The sequence below is a fragment of the Macaca nemestrina genome, chromosome 7 (genome assembly GCF_043159975.1).
Source record: "Macaca nemestrina isolate mMacNem1 chromosome 7, mMacNem.hap1, whole genome shotgun sequence".
NCBI classification, from domain to species: domain Eukaryota; kingdom Metazoa; phylum Chordata; class Mammalia; order Primates; family Cercopithecidae; genus Macaca; species Macaca nemestrina.
The window spans coordinates 120,379,065-120,396,299 of record NC_092131.1 but is presented as its reverse complement, the minus strand read 5'-3'; the positions used below and the strand labels follow the sequence as shown (position 1 = coordinate 120,396,299).

Sequence of the window (17,235 nt, the reverse complement as noted above, 5' to 3'; positions counted from 1 at the left end):
AGTTGCACAGAGTCAGTCCCTCTTTGAGGCAAGGGTGTGGGGTTTTGCAGTCCCTCTGTGAGGCAAATTAGTCATTGGTCACAGGCCTTGAGGGGTGGGTGTAACTCCTAGATAACTTCAGGCCAGGTGTCTTCAAGGAGAAGGCTCTGGAGAAGATGCAGGTGTGAGCCATCAGCTGAAGAACCTGCAGCAGCTAGGGGAGGACCCAGCAGTCAAAGTGGTACATGAGATCCAGGGGATCTGGGCAGGACATCTGCAGTGTCTACTGAAGCCCATGGAAGAAAGCCTGTTGATGGAGCTGTCCGCAGGCTGGCCACCAGCACAGCTGAGGTTTACCTAAAATAACCTGACAATGCAAAGAGCCCCTCTATGTGGATGCAGGCCCCACCTCACAGTCCTGTCTCCCCTCGGGGCTGCCCACAGCCTGGTCCAAGACTGAGGCCAGCCACTATGACTTGGCCACCAGGTATTCACAGATGAAGGGGAAACCTCTTTATGGGAGGCAACTTGCATGTCTTAGTTTAAGTCAACAGATAGTTATCAGCACGTGTCACTGCACCAGAAACGGAAGATGCAGCAATGCATGAAACTGTGGTCACCATGCATCATGGAGCTTTACCTCAGGAAATGGACAAACAGGCAGTTATATAATGAATATAGAGTTAAATTGGTGGCATGTTCTGAAGAAAAAGAACAAGAGGCTATGGGACAGGGGCAGGGGACCCTAATTTACGTGTTAGAGGTGGTGGGGAGAGAGGAGCAGGGAAAGGCCTCTAAGTAAATGACTGTAAAGCAGAAAACGAAAGGACATGAGTGGGAATTAGCAATTTGTGAGGTGGTAGGGGGAATGGGGCCAAGAATTTTCCCAGCCATGGGAATAGCACAGCATGTGAAAAGGCTCTGGGGCAGGGAAGGTATTGGTGGCTCTGGGGAAGTGAGGAAGGCCATTGTATTAGTTTTCATGCTGCTGATAAAGACATACATGAGACTGGGAAGAAAAAGAGGTTTAATGGCCTTACAGTTCCACATGGCTGGGGAGGCCTCACAATCATGGCAGAAGGCAAGGAGGAACAAGTCACGACTTACATGGATGGTGGCAGGCAAAGAGAGAAGTACTTGTCTGGGGAACCCCTTTTTATTACCATCAGATCTTGTGAGACTTACTCACTATCAGGAGAACAGCATGGGAAAGACCTGCTCCCATGATTCAATTACCTCCCACCGGATCCTTCCAACAACACATGTTATTCAAGATGAGATTTGAGTGGGGACACAGCCAAGCCATATCCCATGCAGTGAGATGAGGGGGAAACGTCAGGCCAGGGACAGCCACAGAGAACCATTATGCACTTGGAATTTACTCTTAGTGCAGGAAGCAGTCCCTGAAAGCATGTTAACATGATCCAATTTGCATTTTTATACATAAAGACTGTTCTGGTTGCTGGAAGGGAAATGGATTTTTTGGGGGGTGGGGTTGGGAGGATCCAAGAAGAGAGGAAACTAATATTTACATACTGTGTGAAGTGACTTCACAAATACATCTTATTTACTTCTCAGGATAGACCTATTTTTTTTTTCCTTAGTATAGGCATATTCAGTTGTTCCAGCACCTTTGGTTTTTTGGTGTTTTTTTTGCTTTGTTTTGTTTTTTTAATCTCTCAGCTGAATCACAGCACCTTCGTTGAAAAGACAGTTCTTTCTCTACTGAATTGCCTTTGCACACCAATTATCTACACAGGTGTACGTCTGTTTCTGGACTCTGTGCTATTCTGCTTATGCAGAGCATCTTTCTTTCTTTCTTTTCTACATAGGATCTTATTTGGTTGCCCAGGCTGGAGTGCAGTGACGCCATCACAGCTCACAGCAGCCTTGCCCTTTCAGGCTGAAGTGATCCTCCCACCTCAGCCTCCTGAGTAACTGGGACTACAGCCATGCGCCATCACGTCTGGCTAATTTTTTATTCTTTGTAGAGACAAGGACTGGTGTTGCCCAGGCTGATTTCACACTCCTAGGCTCAAGCCATCCTCCTGCCTCAGCCTCCCAAAATGCTGGGATTACAGGCATGAGCCACCATGCCTGGCTCAGAGTGTCTTGATTACTACAGCTTTATCGTCTTCAAATCAGATAATGTTAGTCCTCCAACTCTGTTCTTCTTTTCCAGTCTCTCAGGGTCCTTCACTACTTAATGTCTAATGTGTAAGAACTATTGTTCTATAGATTTTGTTGGGTGCTTGATGGTTTCAGAAGGGAAAGTCAATCTGGCCACTGTTACTTGGTTGGAAGCAGAGGTCTTTATGATACTTTCTTTGAATGCCTCTTCTCTGTCTTCTCTGTCAGCTCAGTTCTCAAATCCCTGTGATGGATTGCCTGACTCTCTTATCTAGGAATCTTAGCCTTTTGCATCTTGTATTTACCTCCTTTCGCTTTTGCTTTGTGTATGTGTGTGTGTGACCTCTGAGAGACTTTCTAAAGGTTTCTCTTAATTCATTGGTTCAGTTTTTAGCAGTATCACTGTTTATTGCCTCCATTTGGGTGTTCATTTCTGAAATCATGTTTTTCATCTAAAAGCAATCTTTCTTGGTACCAGGTTATTTTCTTTTTATTTATAAAAGGTTTTCTCAAATATCGCTGAGACTTAGTATTTCAACATATTGTGTTCTTTCCAATTCTTTGCGTCTTAATCTGTTTACTGCTGCTATAACGGAATACCACAGACTGATTAATTTCTAATGAACAGAAACTTATTTGGCTCACAGTTCTGGAAGCTGGGAAGTCCAAGACCATGGCTCTGACATCTGGCAGGGGCCCTTGTGCTGTGTCATCCCATGGTGGAAGGCAAAAGACTGAGAGAGCAAAAGCAAGAGAGAATGAGAAAGAGAGCAGGAAAGCAAGAAGGGCCAAGCTTGCTTTTATAACAAACCCATCCCTGAAATAGTGACATTAAACTCCTTAGGAGGGCTCTGCCTTCCTGAGCTCTTATGACTTGATCACCTCTTAAAGGTCTCACCTCTCAACACTCTTGCATTGGGGATTAAGTTTCCAACACATGAGCTTTGGAGGACACATTCAAACCAAAGCAAGTGGCGGGGTGTGGGGGATTTGCTCTGATTTTTCCTGCAAGATAGCTGTGTACAGCTATCTGGGAGCTGCAGCTGAGGCAACCCTGTGCCTTAGTCACCATCATCTGAAGTTAGTAGGGCCATGCCCACTCCTTTACATGATATGCTGCCCTTCAGAAGCAGGCTGCGGCAGCCTTTCTTCCTCTTTATGTGGTAGGTTGTTTGCTTTAAGTCAGGGTGATATGAGGGCTCTGCCTCTGGCCTCACTGTGATTATACCCTATGCCATTGGTCTTCTGCTTCCTGATTTCCTGTTCTCCCTCTCCTGCCTGGAATTTGGAAACTTCTAGTAGGGAACTCTTTCACTTCCTTCCCAGGCAGGTTGTTTCCTCATATTTGTTGAACCACGGTGATATAGGTGGAATAGCTGTCCCCTCCAAATCTCATGTTGAGATTTGATCCCCAATGTTGGAGGTGGGGCCTGGTGGGAGATATTTGGATCATGAGGGCAGATCCCTCACTAATGGCCTGGTGCCCTCCCTGTCTAAATGAGTAAGTTCTCACTCTTTTAGTTCACCTGAGAGCTGTTTGTTTAAAAGAGCATGGCACCCCTCCTCCTCTCTCTGACTTGCTCCTTTTCTTGCCATGTGATACTCCTGCTCCCTCTTTGCTTTCTGCCATGATGCTTCCGGGAGTCCTCACCAGAAGCAAATGCTGGCGCCATGCTTCTTATACAGCTTGCAGAACCATGAACCAAATATACTTCTTTTCTTTGCAAATTACGCAGCCTCGGGTATTCCTTTATAGCAACACAAAATGAACTAAGACACATGAGCTGCTCATACTCATTTCCAGACCATCCCAGGTGTGTTGTGCTGTTTTTTGCAGAAGTATTTCAATGTCTCCCTATTTTAAGGCCGCTTCTACTGTTTTTCTTCATGAGTGCAGATTTTTCCTGCTAGTTTTGTATTTTTAAAATCATTTCATTAGCAAACTGCGAAGGAGGGAAGGCACGACTTGAAATTGCCTTCTCGAACTCCATGTCAGCCTGGTGTCCTGGCATATGCTGAGCTGCCTTTCCATAGCCAAGGAGGGTTAATCATTTACTATTAAAGTTAAACCCGTCAGGCTTGCATTTCTGGCATTTTTGTAGCATGATACCCCAAGAGGAATGTATTTCTTTAAATCACACTTCAGCATATTCTAAACAGGATGAAGAATTTGTACTTTTGTCTACAGATTAAATAGCAGAAGAGGTGCCGGCCATGGGGGGACCGTGGGGTGATGATTTTATAGTGAATAGCAGAGCAGCAGGCCACAGCAGGCGGTGCCCTGTGATCCCACATCATGTTGAGAATGCAAATGCAGAAGAAGCTGTAAAGTTCTGGGGCTTTTCAGAGAGCTGCAAGAGCCCAGTTGTCGAGGTGGGAGAGGTGGTATGGCCTGTCATTCACGTTGGAGTTCTCTGCCCCTTGGTATGGACTGACCCCAAATGTGCCAGTCTTGGTCTTTTCATTGCTCATGAGATGATGATTTCTTGGATGTTCTCTGCAGAGTTTTGCTGCCCTCCTTGTGCCATCCTGCTGCCTGCTGCTTGCTTAGTTAGTGTCTCATTAGCACCTTCCCCAGATGGTACGGTGGAGGGACAAACAGATTGACATGCAAGCAGACTGCTTGGCAGAAAGGCTCTTCTGAGTGTCTGCAGGGCCTATTAGTCGCAATGCTAAGTCCCTTTTGCCAGACCTAATCAGGCACCCCCACCCCTGTGAGCCTTTTTTTGTCTCTTTATTCCATGGCCACAGATTCTACTCCTGAGTTCTAACCCAAACCCCAGCCGCCGTCTTCCTTGCTCAGGAGGGCAAGAGGGCCCAGAGGGGGATAGTTCCCAGAAACCTGTTTTTACTATCTGAAAACAGTTTCCCTCTTCGGGTCAGGAGGAGCCCATTCTGCTCAGTGAACATTATTGTTGCTGCCAACCCTCCCTCCTTCCCAGTACACTCTTTGTGTACACGGGAGCTCTCCCCACATGGCTGGACACTCGGGCTCCAAGTTGGGGTGTCTCTCTTTCCCTGAATGTTGGCTATGAATGCTAATCTTGCAAGATTTTGCTCCTAAAATCTAAATTATTGATGTTCATATATTTAAACTGCAAATCATATGAATTTTTCTAAGCAGTTTCGGGAGGTAGAAGTTTTGCTTTTAGAATGGAATGAAGCCTTTGCAAAGCATGCTCAGTATTCATTGCTAGCAGCATGAAGGGCTGGATGGGTTTGTCAGAAGCACATTTCTCAAGTCTCTGGCTTTCCTGCCTGTGTAACAGGTAGCAGAATCATTTTGAGAGCTTGACTCCTCTGTTTGCTTCTGCTCATGCCTTCCTGGGGCCCTGTGCCCTGGGGTTGGGCCCCAGCCCACCTCTCCAGCCCCTCTCCCTGTAGAGCTCCAGCCAAACAGGACTTTGTCCTATTCTCAGACCCTTCCCTCCACTTTCCCCACATCTTGCTCTGAGCCCTTTACCTGGGGCATCCTATCCCTTGCAGCTCCATCTCTCTGAGGCTCCTTTAGCACCTCCTCTGGGAGGAAGCTTTCCCTGACCCAGTCTGCTCTCTCCGACATGAAGCACTCTCTCTGTCTGCTCTGTGCTGCCTTTGCAGTTTGTACAGACATCTCCTCGAGTGCCAGCTGAGTTGGTTTCATAGTTAAGTAGGAATGGTGTCTGGCTTCCCCTTCTCTGTGAGATACTTTGCTTAGTACTGCAGCTTGCACTTTGTAATTTCTGTTGGATGGAGTCAGTTTACAGATTCTTGCTCTCTACCCAGCCTCTACACATTTGTGAGCTTTCATGCACCCTCTCTTGACAATATTATTTTGGAAAAAAAAAATCCATTGCACTGTGACTTATTCCCATGCCAAGGAGTGGGACGGGGCTGTCTTTTATAGTCCAATAGTCCATTCCTGTGTGAATTCACCACATGCCCAGCACCCTTCTCCCTGCTCCCAGCTTGAGCTGTGAGCATCTTGTGTGAAATGGGAGAACTTGCTCAGCACTTGTCTGGGTGGGTAGAGTTTAACACAGCCTGTAACTCCAGCTGGTAAGGACGCTGTACTTGGTCGCTGCTGTGAAACCATGTGTCCTTTCTTAAAAACCTCTTCAGGCTCAAGTGCCATAAAGTTCTGAATAAGTAGTGGATAAATAGTTCTGAACTTGCCAGTGGAATACATGTCGGCTGCCATTCGTTGGCTGTCACCAGCCTTTCCCTGCCTGGATAACGATATAGAACCAGGTAAGAGGAGATGTATTAGTTGAAAAGTGACCCAGGTTACTACGGGAGGACCTGTGTTTATAGCCTCCTAGTTGTTGAGAAGATGTCAGGAGCTTGGCTTCTGGAAGTTGCTCAGGATTCCTACTGCCAAAGGAAAATGCTTTGTTAGGCTCGAGGGGTGGAGTTACTTGTAGAGAAAAGCCTTAGTTCTAAATCCTCAAGGATTCTTTGGAAAACAGGAAAAGAGAGACACATGGGCATCCATAGGAGCCTGTAAGGAGTTGTAATTGGGCCGCTGTGCAGTCATGACAGCTTAGCCTCCCCAGTGGGTGGTTGTGATTCAGGACAGAGCCGTTGGACACCAGTGTATGTATGCGAGGCACCCTGGACTAGGGGACACAGAGATATTTGACCCCTGGACAGCTGCTTTCACAAAGTTTGTAATCCAGGAAGGGAGGCAAGCTGTCTGCCTAAGTGTCAATAATGTTGGGGACCATGGTGGGCAATATACTAAAAGGATCCCTAAGGTTTCCATCCCCTGGTTATTCAATCAAACACTAATCTAAGTATGGCTGCAAAGGGATTTTACCTATGTAGTTAAAGTCCCAAGTCAGTTGATCATTAAATACAGAGATTATCCAGGTAGGCATGACCCAAACAAGTAAGCCATTTAAAAGGAGAAAATTTTATCTGACTCATAACAGATTGGAAAGTCAGAAAGATTTGAAGCACAAAAAGGATTTGATAGGCCATAGACCTTTGCTGGCTTTGAAGTTGGAGGGGCCATGAGCCAAGATCTGTGAGTAGCCTCCTAACATGGCACCTGGCCAATAGCCAGCAAGGGCATGAGCACCTGACCTGACAGCTGCAAGGATCTGCCAACAACTGGAATGATCTCAGAAGTGGATTCTTCTGCAGGGCCTCTAAGTAATAGCCCGGCCCAGACAACACGTTGATCTTGTCCTTATGAGGCCTTCAGCAGAGAACCTGGTCAATTGTGAGGTAATAAATGGGTGCTGTTTTAAGCTGCTGAGTTGCTACATGGCCATAGAAACTAATATAGGTACCATACTGTTGAGGGCAGTAGCATTCCCTGTGCTGCAGGAGAGCTGAGAAGCTCATGGCCTGTCATGACCATTAAATGGCTGGATATAGATTTGAAATGGTAGAGCGGTGTTGCAGAGGAGATAATTATAAGTATATTCTTCCTGAGGAAAACACTTTACTCAGCAAGTGAGGAAGAAAGGCCTTCTCTCTAGAGCAAGAATTTAATGTGAGAGAAGGGGAAAGGGAAGGACTTTCTAATACACTTCATGTTGTGATTCCACCTTGATGTTAGTCTCCAAGTGTTTGCAACAAGCTGAACATCTTCATGTGGCTCCTACTGTGTTCCTAGTGCCGTGGTGGCCCTGGTGAAGTTCAGGCCAGAACAGGATGAGGTACAGCCAGCTGCACCACCGGGGGCCCTCAGAAAGCCTTTCTTTGGAAGAATGGAGCTTTCTGACTCTACCTGAGGGTTAACTCCCTGTTATTAAACTGGAACGAGTTCTACCCTGAGTGACCAGCCATCTCCAGTTGCACTCCCTCCTTCCTGCCTGGAAGCACTGATGGCACACCATTCTTTTCTGAGGGGCTATTGGAGCGTTGCCCCCTACCCATAAAGACACAATGTAGACCTATGTAGGAGGAGAGAAGAGCTTGAGTGACAGGCAGGAGGGCTACGTAGCCTTAAATGTAACTTTCTCAACCTCCAGGGTGTGAGATTCATCTCTCACTCATGATTCCCTCTTTGCTACCACTTTAAAAACAGCGACCATATTGCATAAAGGTGATGGTCCAAATCCACGCACTGGGAGAGTGAAAAGAGGCTGTGCTGATGACCATGCTGGAACAACAGGAACAAGCCAGGCTGTCCCAGGCAAAGCTGGAAAGTGTGGTCACTGCAACTAGGGCTGCCATTAGGGGACCTGTACCTCCTATAACTCCACCAAATATGGATGCAAACCCATTCCCCTGAGTCTCCCAGGAATGGCTGAGACAGGCTGGAATGATCCGAAGTTCTCTACTAAACCAAAAGGAAAAATTGAAGAGGAATAAAGAAATACACAGATAAGAACTACAAAAAAAAATAAAAATAAAAAGGCTTATGTTCCCAGTCTGGGTTTCTGATCCTGAAACAGCCACAAGCTGGCCACAGTCCCTGCAGATGGCTGACCTCCTGCCCCCTCACTGCCCATCTGCTTCTGTTTGGTGGCTGCTGTCTTATTTTCTGCTTTGGGGAGTGGTCTCCAGACTTCCCAGAGCAGTTGTACTGTGAAAAGTAGTACAGGCTCTGCATTAAGTCGCGCTGCCCTCTTCAAATCCTGACTCCGCAGTTCTCAGCTGTGAGACAACGGTGGCTGGTTACTTAGTGTCTCTGGGCTTCAGTTTCTTTGTGGGACAAATACAGCCTAGCAGGGGCTACCGAGGAGGGGGCATTGCCCACTGTGCAGGCAGTAGGAGCTGCATTGTCCACAGAGTATTTAAAAACAGTAACAGAACCTCCTAAAAGTTAATCTGCTTTTTATTATCATCATGCCTCAGCAATTCTTGACATATCAATGATCAAATATTTCTCCCCTCTGAAATGAACTGCCCCTAAGGCGCTTCTCCTTGCTGAGCCTTGGTGTGCAACCACTGTGACCCACTTCCTAGGGTTGTGTCATGTAACACATGTGAAACGTTTCAGAATACCTAACCCTTAGTAGAGTGCTCAGTGAGTAAAGAGTTAATTCCCTTGTCCTTCCTCTTCTGTCAAAGGCCACAGGACATTGTATTAACCTGAACTATTTGGTTGCAGGGAACAGAACCAAGTGTTAAAGACTTGAACAGTGGGAGAAACTTTTCACTGTTTTATGTTTTTACGACTTTCTTGGAGTCAGTTTTGTTCTCCTAGACCCAATTGTCCTTGAAGCTGAATCACTGCCATTGAAAGAGCCATGCTCAGGTACTCAAAGATAAAAGAGGGGGAAAGGTGGCAAAGATCACATTTTGCCTATAGAGGACTCTGATTGGCCAGGTTGGATTCTATCCTAGTTTTGGGACAAATCACTATAGATGGAGGGTGGGTGACTTACTATGATTGGCCCAGGGTGTGTCAGGTACTTAGTTCTCAACCAATCACCATGGCGAGGGAGATGGGATCTTGTAAGATGGCAGCTCTTTTTTTGACTTTCATAATGAAGGATTAGTATGAGAGCTGTTTCTCAAGAAAGCATTGTGGTAGAGGAGGTAATGAGTAAATAGAGTAAGAGATGTCCTATGCAACTCTACTGCCCATTCAGAGCTCCCTCTTCTAGGTTGGGAAGAAAATGGTTTGACTGCAGCCAGTGAATTGATGTATTTGTGCCCTCAGCCACTTATAAACACCTGCCAGAGAGAATGAAGTCTAAGGAAAATGCACCCACCTTTAGTAGTAGAAGGCCCATTCTCTTCCAGGCTCACTGACACAGCTCTGGGCTCCAGAGTTTGTTCAGGAGCAGTCCTCAGGCACACTGGTTGGATCCCTGTCCTGTGGCCTGGTGTTTTTTCCTGTGTGCACAGCTGCTGTAATAGCTGGGGTCAACCTTTTGAGAATGAGAACACACTGTCACTGGAACAGTAACCAAAGCATCGTCCAGTTCTGGGCCCCCATTTCAGGGGGACACATTTTTGGAACCACATCAAATATTGTCCTTCATGGGGCCATCGTTTTGCTTTGCTTTTGTTCCTAATTATTTTCTCTTGTTTTCCTCCTTTACTATCTCACTGTTCCTCCTTTTTGAACCAAGATAAGATGTTTCCAGTTTTCTTAAGGATTCTTTTGATGAAATAATTCTAATTTATATTTGTATTTCTCTTGTAGCCTGGGGAGAATTTTTATGTGCACAAAGCCTTCTTTTGTGATCTTATCCAAGACAAACTTCAGATTCTTCTTTTTTAAAAAGTTACTACTGACCAAAATAATACTTAAAATCAGCTTACTGCAAACAATTACAGAAGGGCCCTCTGCCCGTCAAAAAAGATGCTCTGTTCTAGAATCTTTATGGTCTTCTGAAGCAGGAGTCAGAGAATGCTTTTTTGTGAAGGGACACATAGTAAATATTTAGGATTTGTGGGCCATGTTGTGTTTGTTACAACCCCCCGGTCTGCCATGGTATATGAAAGTAGCCATAGACAATAAATAAATGAGTGGGCATGGCTGTTTTCCAATAAAACTTTATTTACAAAAACAAGTGGTGGACCAGATTTGGGCTGCAGGAAGTACTTCGCTGACTCATGTTATAAAGCATTTTATGTTTTTCAACTGTCTTAGAAAAATTACAGTAAAAAAACTTTGAGGTGAGGTGGGTCATAATTCTTATTTCTCTTTTCATGGAGTAGAAAAACTGAGACTCAGTAAAGGTATTGACAGCATAGTTCCCTATGAGCTTTAGAGGTAGACTGGGGTTTGATATTAACAGTCTTAAAAATATTCTCCTTATTTGATGCAGGAATGTCATATTTGGAAATCCGTCCTAAGATAGTTTGGATTTTTGTTTGTATGTACATGTTCACCACAGCACCCTTGGTGCTATGGTAGAAAAAACCTGGAAAAACCTAAATGTCTAACAGTAAATTCACTACTCAAAATAATATTAAAAGAGCCTTTAAAATGAGATTTGTGATGAAATTCTTGAGTTTATGCTAAGTGACATGAAGTAGAAAAATATATACCATGAGGCCTCAGCTAATTAAAATAAAGAGCAGGCAAGCATAGAAAAAGATTGACCAGAAACGCACCTAAATGTGAATAGTGTTTTTCTCTGGAGAAGATTATCTGGGATTTTTACTTAGTGAGAGTGTTCGTGTGCGTGATTTTTCTAAAATGACCATGTTAGTTTTAGAATAAAAATTAAGGAGAAAAACAAAAATAGCAAGTTATTCAATCTTGTAGCCTGAGGCCGTGCTCTGTGCATTATTCCGGGGTGGTCTGAATGCCTTCACTTCCTCCAGCAGCCAGAAGGCAGGGGCTAGCTCCTGGTCTCAGGAGACCCTCCCTTCCTGCGGCTCTCTGTGCTGGGAGCCTGCCAATCACTTGTAGTCTGATTCTCTAAGGGGGTTTGTTGAGCTCTAGTGTGTAGGTCTTCAAATCTGTACATAACCCTTCAAAGTAGGAATGCCTGATTCCATTTTCCAGTCAAAGAAACTGAGGCTCCGAGAAATGAAGTGACCTGTGCAAACTCTCGCAACCAGCATACGGAGGAGCCATGTCTTACATCCTTGCTGCCTTTTTCATTTGAAATAGCGTAATTACTAATTTATCAGCTCACTAATAGTTCTCCTTTGTACATCAAACCCAGAACAATATCTGCTTCCACAGCTTCTGGTTGTGTTGGAAGATTTCTGGGGCCTCTTACAAAGCCAGCCGTTGTGCAACTTGAGCCCAAGTGCTCTGACAACTGGGTCCCCAAGCCACAGAGAAGCTCATCACTCTGTACCAAAAGGAGGATGCTGATAGGATGTCAAGAATTCCGACACTAGATTCTCCCTGAATTCAAAGAATGGAGAAAGTGAGAGGACCAGAGTGAGAAAATTAACTGTGGTCCTGGGGGCTGTTTGATTGTATCATTTCAGATGGAGCAGTTATAGGTGCCCACAAGTTCCCCGATGTGGCAGTGGGCATGGCTGGCTGCCCTGGACAGGAGGAAAGCGTGCTCAGAATTGAGGAGGACACGTCCTGAGAGGGGAATGTTAGGTGGGCCTTCCACATGGATGCTGAAACCATGTAGGCTGATAGCAGGTCTTGGGGTAAAGAGAAAGGCTGTAGGTGCTGTGCAGAAAGTCTAAAATGAAGGAGGAGGAGTGACCCAGAGGTGGGAAGACAAGAGAAACAAAGGAGGTGTAGTAGGTGGACGAGGTGGTTGTCATGAGTCTGGAAGGAGCATGTCACGCAGGAGTCAGGTTTGGAAGGGCTTCGGGGACTGAGGAAGACAGCAAGACTATCTTTGACCCCATGCCATGTGGGACATGGGAGCCTGAGTCTTCTCTCCAGAGGGCGGGCTCCAGAGGGCACCCTCCAGAGGGCAGGCTCGTCTCTACTGAGGCAGAGAGTTGAGTTGATTTCAGGGAGTGTCTGTAAGGAGCTGAGTTGTCTTACTTCCAAGTGGGTATTCTGGAGGGCACCCGGCGGGGGATTAGGAGGGAAAGGAGCAGGGGGCTTGGATCAAGGGTGAAGAGTACACATAGGAGAGGTGACCAGGGTGGCTGGTTGTTTAGGCACTGGCTAAGGAAAACAGAATGGAATGCATCATGGGACCAGCCCAGAGACAGGATTACAAAAGAACGAGAGTCCTTCAGACCAGTGGATGAGGCTGGGGAGCAGGGATTCTAGAAGGAGCCAGCCTTGGCTGGATGGATTGTGCCTCTAGGGATCTGCTGGGAGTCAGCCCGAGGAATCCAGGCCTATGGCTCTAAGCAGAACCCGGGCTTCTGTGGGTCAAGAATGAAGATTAGATTAGGAGCAGTGTCATTGGCAGCGACATCTGTTTGCCTCTCTACTGGGAGCCCGTAGTAAGCAAACGCAGCACCCAAGTCTCCTGTGGGATGGAGGCTGACTGCCATCCCATGACACCAGGATTCACGGCCCAGTGCTGGGGCGGTGGCCACCTGCTTCTGTACATCTCAACTGCTATTACCCTTGTGAAAAATCCAGTTTACACACAACCTCTCAGGAACACACCTACGGTATGGAGTCAGGTGTGCTTTCATTCCAGAGGAGCCTGAGGAGCAGCTTCATTGTGTCCGAGGAAACCGGAGAAGCACACGGAGAAATAAACGTTGAAGCCATTGTCTCTCAAGGTCGTGACAGCAGATCATGGAAATGTGTTTTTTCATTTCCTCATGTTCCACTGCTCATGTGCTACGCAGCTGCGATTTATTTTCAGAGCACACTTTGGAATCTGCCAGACCCCCATGCTGGCCTGCTTCACAGCTGAAACCATTTGCCATTTGGTAGATGATAAAGCAAGTGACAATTTACACTAACATGGCCGTAAAAAGACGCCGTCTGTGAAAGAGACAGACAGGTGTCAAACCTGGGGCAGCAGACAGCGCAGAATCAGCAGACGCCCAGGGCCTCCCCCGCACCGGCCGCGCCAGAGCTCTCAGCACACTGAGTCAGACAGTTCCACTGAGTAGAATTCTGGTCTACACATCCTGCTTAAAGATGTACGTACCAGTAGTCAGCATGATGGTGATTGCTGGGTCTTTGTAGAGCGTCATGCAGTCTGCAGAGCCCTGGTCCATGTGGAAAGGGAAAGCTGCAAGTGTTGAGGGGAGCAAGCTGACCAGGCACAGTTCTAGACCATGCGTGCAGGATAGTTCTAACACAGCATGACAGAGTCGGCCCAAGGAGAGCACAGCATGCTGCGGAGTGCAGCGAGGAAGATGACCACCCTCTCTTGCATGCGTTTTCACTCCCCCACACCTTCCTCCATTTGCAGCAGTGGGACCCAGGCTTGGGGAGGGTGTCTTCTTCAAGGCCCTTTTGATTTCAAATGATAGAAACCTTTTGAAACGCTGTCTGCTGCAAAACCGCAGCTCTCCCATCCCTTTCTAACTCTTCCTGGCTTTATTGTTCTTAGCTGTTATCTCAGTGTGACAATCTGTTCTGTTTGAGTGTATTCTCATCTACTTTAGTCTGTTCTCTTTGTTGTTGTTGTCCTCTCTCTCATCCTCTAGGATATAATGGCCTTTGCCTGTTTAATTCTTTGTGCTTACATTAGTGTCACTCACATATTGTCCGGGCTAAATGAATATTTGTGAAATGATGACTGAGAAGACACCCTGGGTAAGTTGTGATAAAAAGTAGAAGTCAGCTAAGCACAGTGGCTCACGCCTGTAGTCCCAGCACTTTGGGAGGCTGAGGCAAGAAGAATGATTCAGCCCAGAGTTCAAGACCTGACTGAGCAACATAGCGAGTCCTCGTCTCCACAAAAAATAAAAAAATAAGCTGGACATGGGGGCACACATCTGTAGTCCCAGCTACTTGGGGGGCTGGGGTGGGAGGATTGCTTGAGCCTCAGAGGTCAAGGCTGCAGTGAGCCGAGATTCCACCACTGCACTCCAGCCTGGGCTACAGAACAAGACCCTGTCTCAAAGAAAAAAAAAAGGAAATCAGGCAAAGGGAAGGGGATTGCTCAGGGAGGGGAAGTGGCTGGGAAGGGCCAGGGGTGAGATAGGAGAGAATGGCACACTGGGGAGTTGCGAGACCTTCTGGCCAGCAGTGGAGGCCTGTGTGGAGTGGTGGGATGGTGTAGGGCGAGGAGGGAGTGTGAGAGGAGGGCAGGGGCCGGACCTCGGAGGCCTTTAATACTGGGCTGCGGGACTTGGATTTTCCTGGCAACAAAGAGTGGAGAACATGAAAGGCTCTCAAGGAGGAGTGTGACATGGTCATTTGGTCTAAGCCTGCCAGGAAACACATTTGTTGCTTGCCTCCTGTGTGCGAATCACTTTTATGTATGTTGTGTCACAATAATCTTGAAAGCAAGATCTTGCTCTTTAATTTTGCAATAGAGAAAACCATGGACCAGCGAGGCTGAGTGACTGGGGTCACATAAATGATAGAGCCATGATTGTTTTTGTGTTTTAAATAAAGAATTCTGGTAGCAATGCAGAGGCTGGAATGAAGGGGACAAGACCAGAGGAAGGGATGACTGCCCTTTTGCAGCCATCCATCCAGAAATGCAGTGAGGGGGACAGATCTAAGGTGGTAGCAGTGCAGAGGCAGGAAGTACACAGGCCAAAGATACACAGGAAGTAGAATTGACAGAATATTGGTGACTGATCAAATGTTGGAGTTTTTCATATTCATTATTTAATAAGCATTTATAGAGCCAAGCATAGTTGTAGTTGCTTTGTAATATTAATTCATTTAATGCTCACAAAAACTATCTAAAGGAAGTACTATTATTATCTTCGTTTTTACCAATGAAGAAGCTGAAGCACAGAGGTGTTAGGTAGCTTGCCCAGGGTCACACAGTGAGCTAAAGAGGCAGGACTTAAAGCTAGGTAGCTCAGCTCCAGAGTCTATGCTCTTGCCTACTAGATTTCTAGTTTGAGCAACTGGGTAGTGGTGGTGCCAATGACAAGGATGGGGGACTGTGGAGAAAGGCCAGCTTTGGACAGGAAGAGAATTTGCTTTTGGACCTGAGGAATGTAAGATGTCACTGAGATACCCAAGAGACAGTTGGACATGTAGGAGCTTCCAAGAGAGGTCTGTGTTAAAGAAAAAATGATTCCCAACATTTATTAAAAACTATAAAGAAGACTCCATTGGAGGGGTGCCATGGCAAGAGGTGCGGGCACCACTGCACTGTGGTCTTGCAGGCTAGGAGAGAGTGGACCCAATTCCAGCAAGGATAAGTGAGGGTTTATAAGCAAGAAGCAAGGTGGCGGCAGGGGGCAGTGGGTGGAGAATCACTAAGAGGAAACATCAGAGGTCGGGAGATTCCCGTTAGACTCAATCAACAGAATCCTTGCTAACGACAGTGCAGGGTGGTAGATATCAAAGGTGTCAGATACCAAGGGTGGGGGATTCTCACCAAACTAAGTTAGAATTCTTGCTCAAATTGGGTTCTGCAAGGACAGAGAGGGAAGCTCAAGGTCAGGCCTAGACAGGCAGAAGACTCAGAGGGGGCTGACTGGAGTTTCAGTCAAAGGCGGGAGGCTTTATCAGCTGGAGACGGGCATCTTGATGTCCTCAGTATGTAAGAGGTGGTGGAGCTGAACGTCTCCAAGGGTGCCTGGGAGAGAGTGAGAGAGAGAAGGCCAAGGCCCAGCCCTGGGAATGCCAACATGGAGTGGGGAGTAGCTGGACTGAGGAAAAGGGGCTGCCCCCAGGACAGGCTGGAGAAGGTAGTGTTCTAGGGCAAGAGTGTTCCAAGGGACTGGCCAAGGATAAGGACAAGGTGGAGAGGGGCTGAAGAGTGTGTATTAAATTGGGCCACATAGAGAGTCCTTGTGGCCTGGGCTGGAGCAGCTGCCATGGAGCTGTAGTGGGTGGAGGCCCAATACAGTGGGTACAGTGGGCTGGGCATCAATAGGGGGCAGTGAGTGTGGACAGAACCCTCCAACTGCAGATGCAGAGAGAGAGGATAAGAGCTTCAGGGCCAGAGAAGGTCTTTTGCTTGTTTGTTTTCTGCTAAGGTGGAAGATATTTGGTGGTGTTTAAATACTGGAGGAAGTAGACAGTAGGGAGAGGAGAGGATAGAAATAGCCATGTGGGAGGAGGTCAGTTGATGGCCCAGAACCCCATGGGGGGTGGGAGAAGAAATACGCTGAGGTAAGAGCAAGGTGGGGGATGGATGCACAATAGTGGGAGGGACAGAGATGTGTGTGCAGGAGGTGAGGGAGAGGAACTTGGAGATACTGTCTGGGTTTCTGACTTAGATTTCCATGTGGATGGCAGTGCCCTTGCTGATGTTTAGGGAGGGTTTGGGGAGGAGTGGGTGAAGCTGCTTTTGAGGTTCATAGTCAGCTGCTGATGGTATGGCCCTGGGGCTAAGGAAACGAAGGGGTTGATGCTAGAGGTGTAGATGTAGGGTCATTAGCATCCAAAGGTGACTGTCAAAACCTAGGTGTAGATAAAACTGCGTAGAGGACATGTACAGTGAGAAGAGAAGAAGGCTGAGGCTGGAGCCTTCAGGGAGAAAGGAGCAGAGAGGAGAGGAATCGGGAGCGCTGTGTCTGAAGCCAGGGGAGGGCAGATACTTGAGAAGAGAGCAGTGCGCAGTCGCATAAAGCCCAGCAAAGCAGTTGGATCAAACAAAGGAAAAACGTGTTTTGGATTTAGCAGTAAGGAAGTTGGTGACCTTGGCAAATGCCTTTTCCATGGAGTGGTGAGGGAGAGAGCCAAAT

The 17,235-nt window shown here is 46.9% G+C and overlaps 1 protein-coding gene across 8 annotated transcripts in view; it reads left to right on the top strand.

Annotated features, from left to right (window-relative positions):
* The window catches only part of LOC105493104 (aryl hydrocarbon receptor nuclear translocator 2), a 201,482-nt gene that overhangs the window by 89,514 nt on the left and 94,733 nt on the right, over positions 1 to 17,235 (top strand). The window lies entirely within an intron of this gene.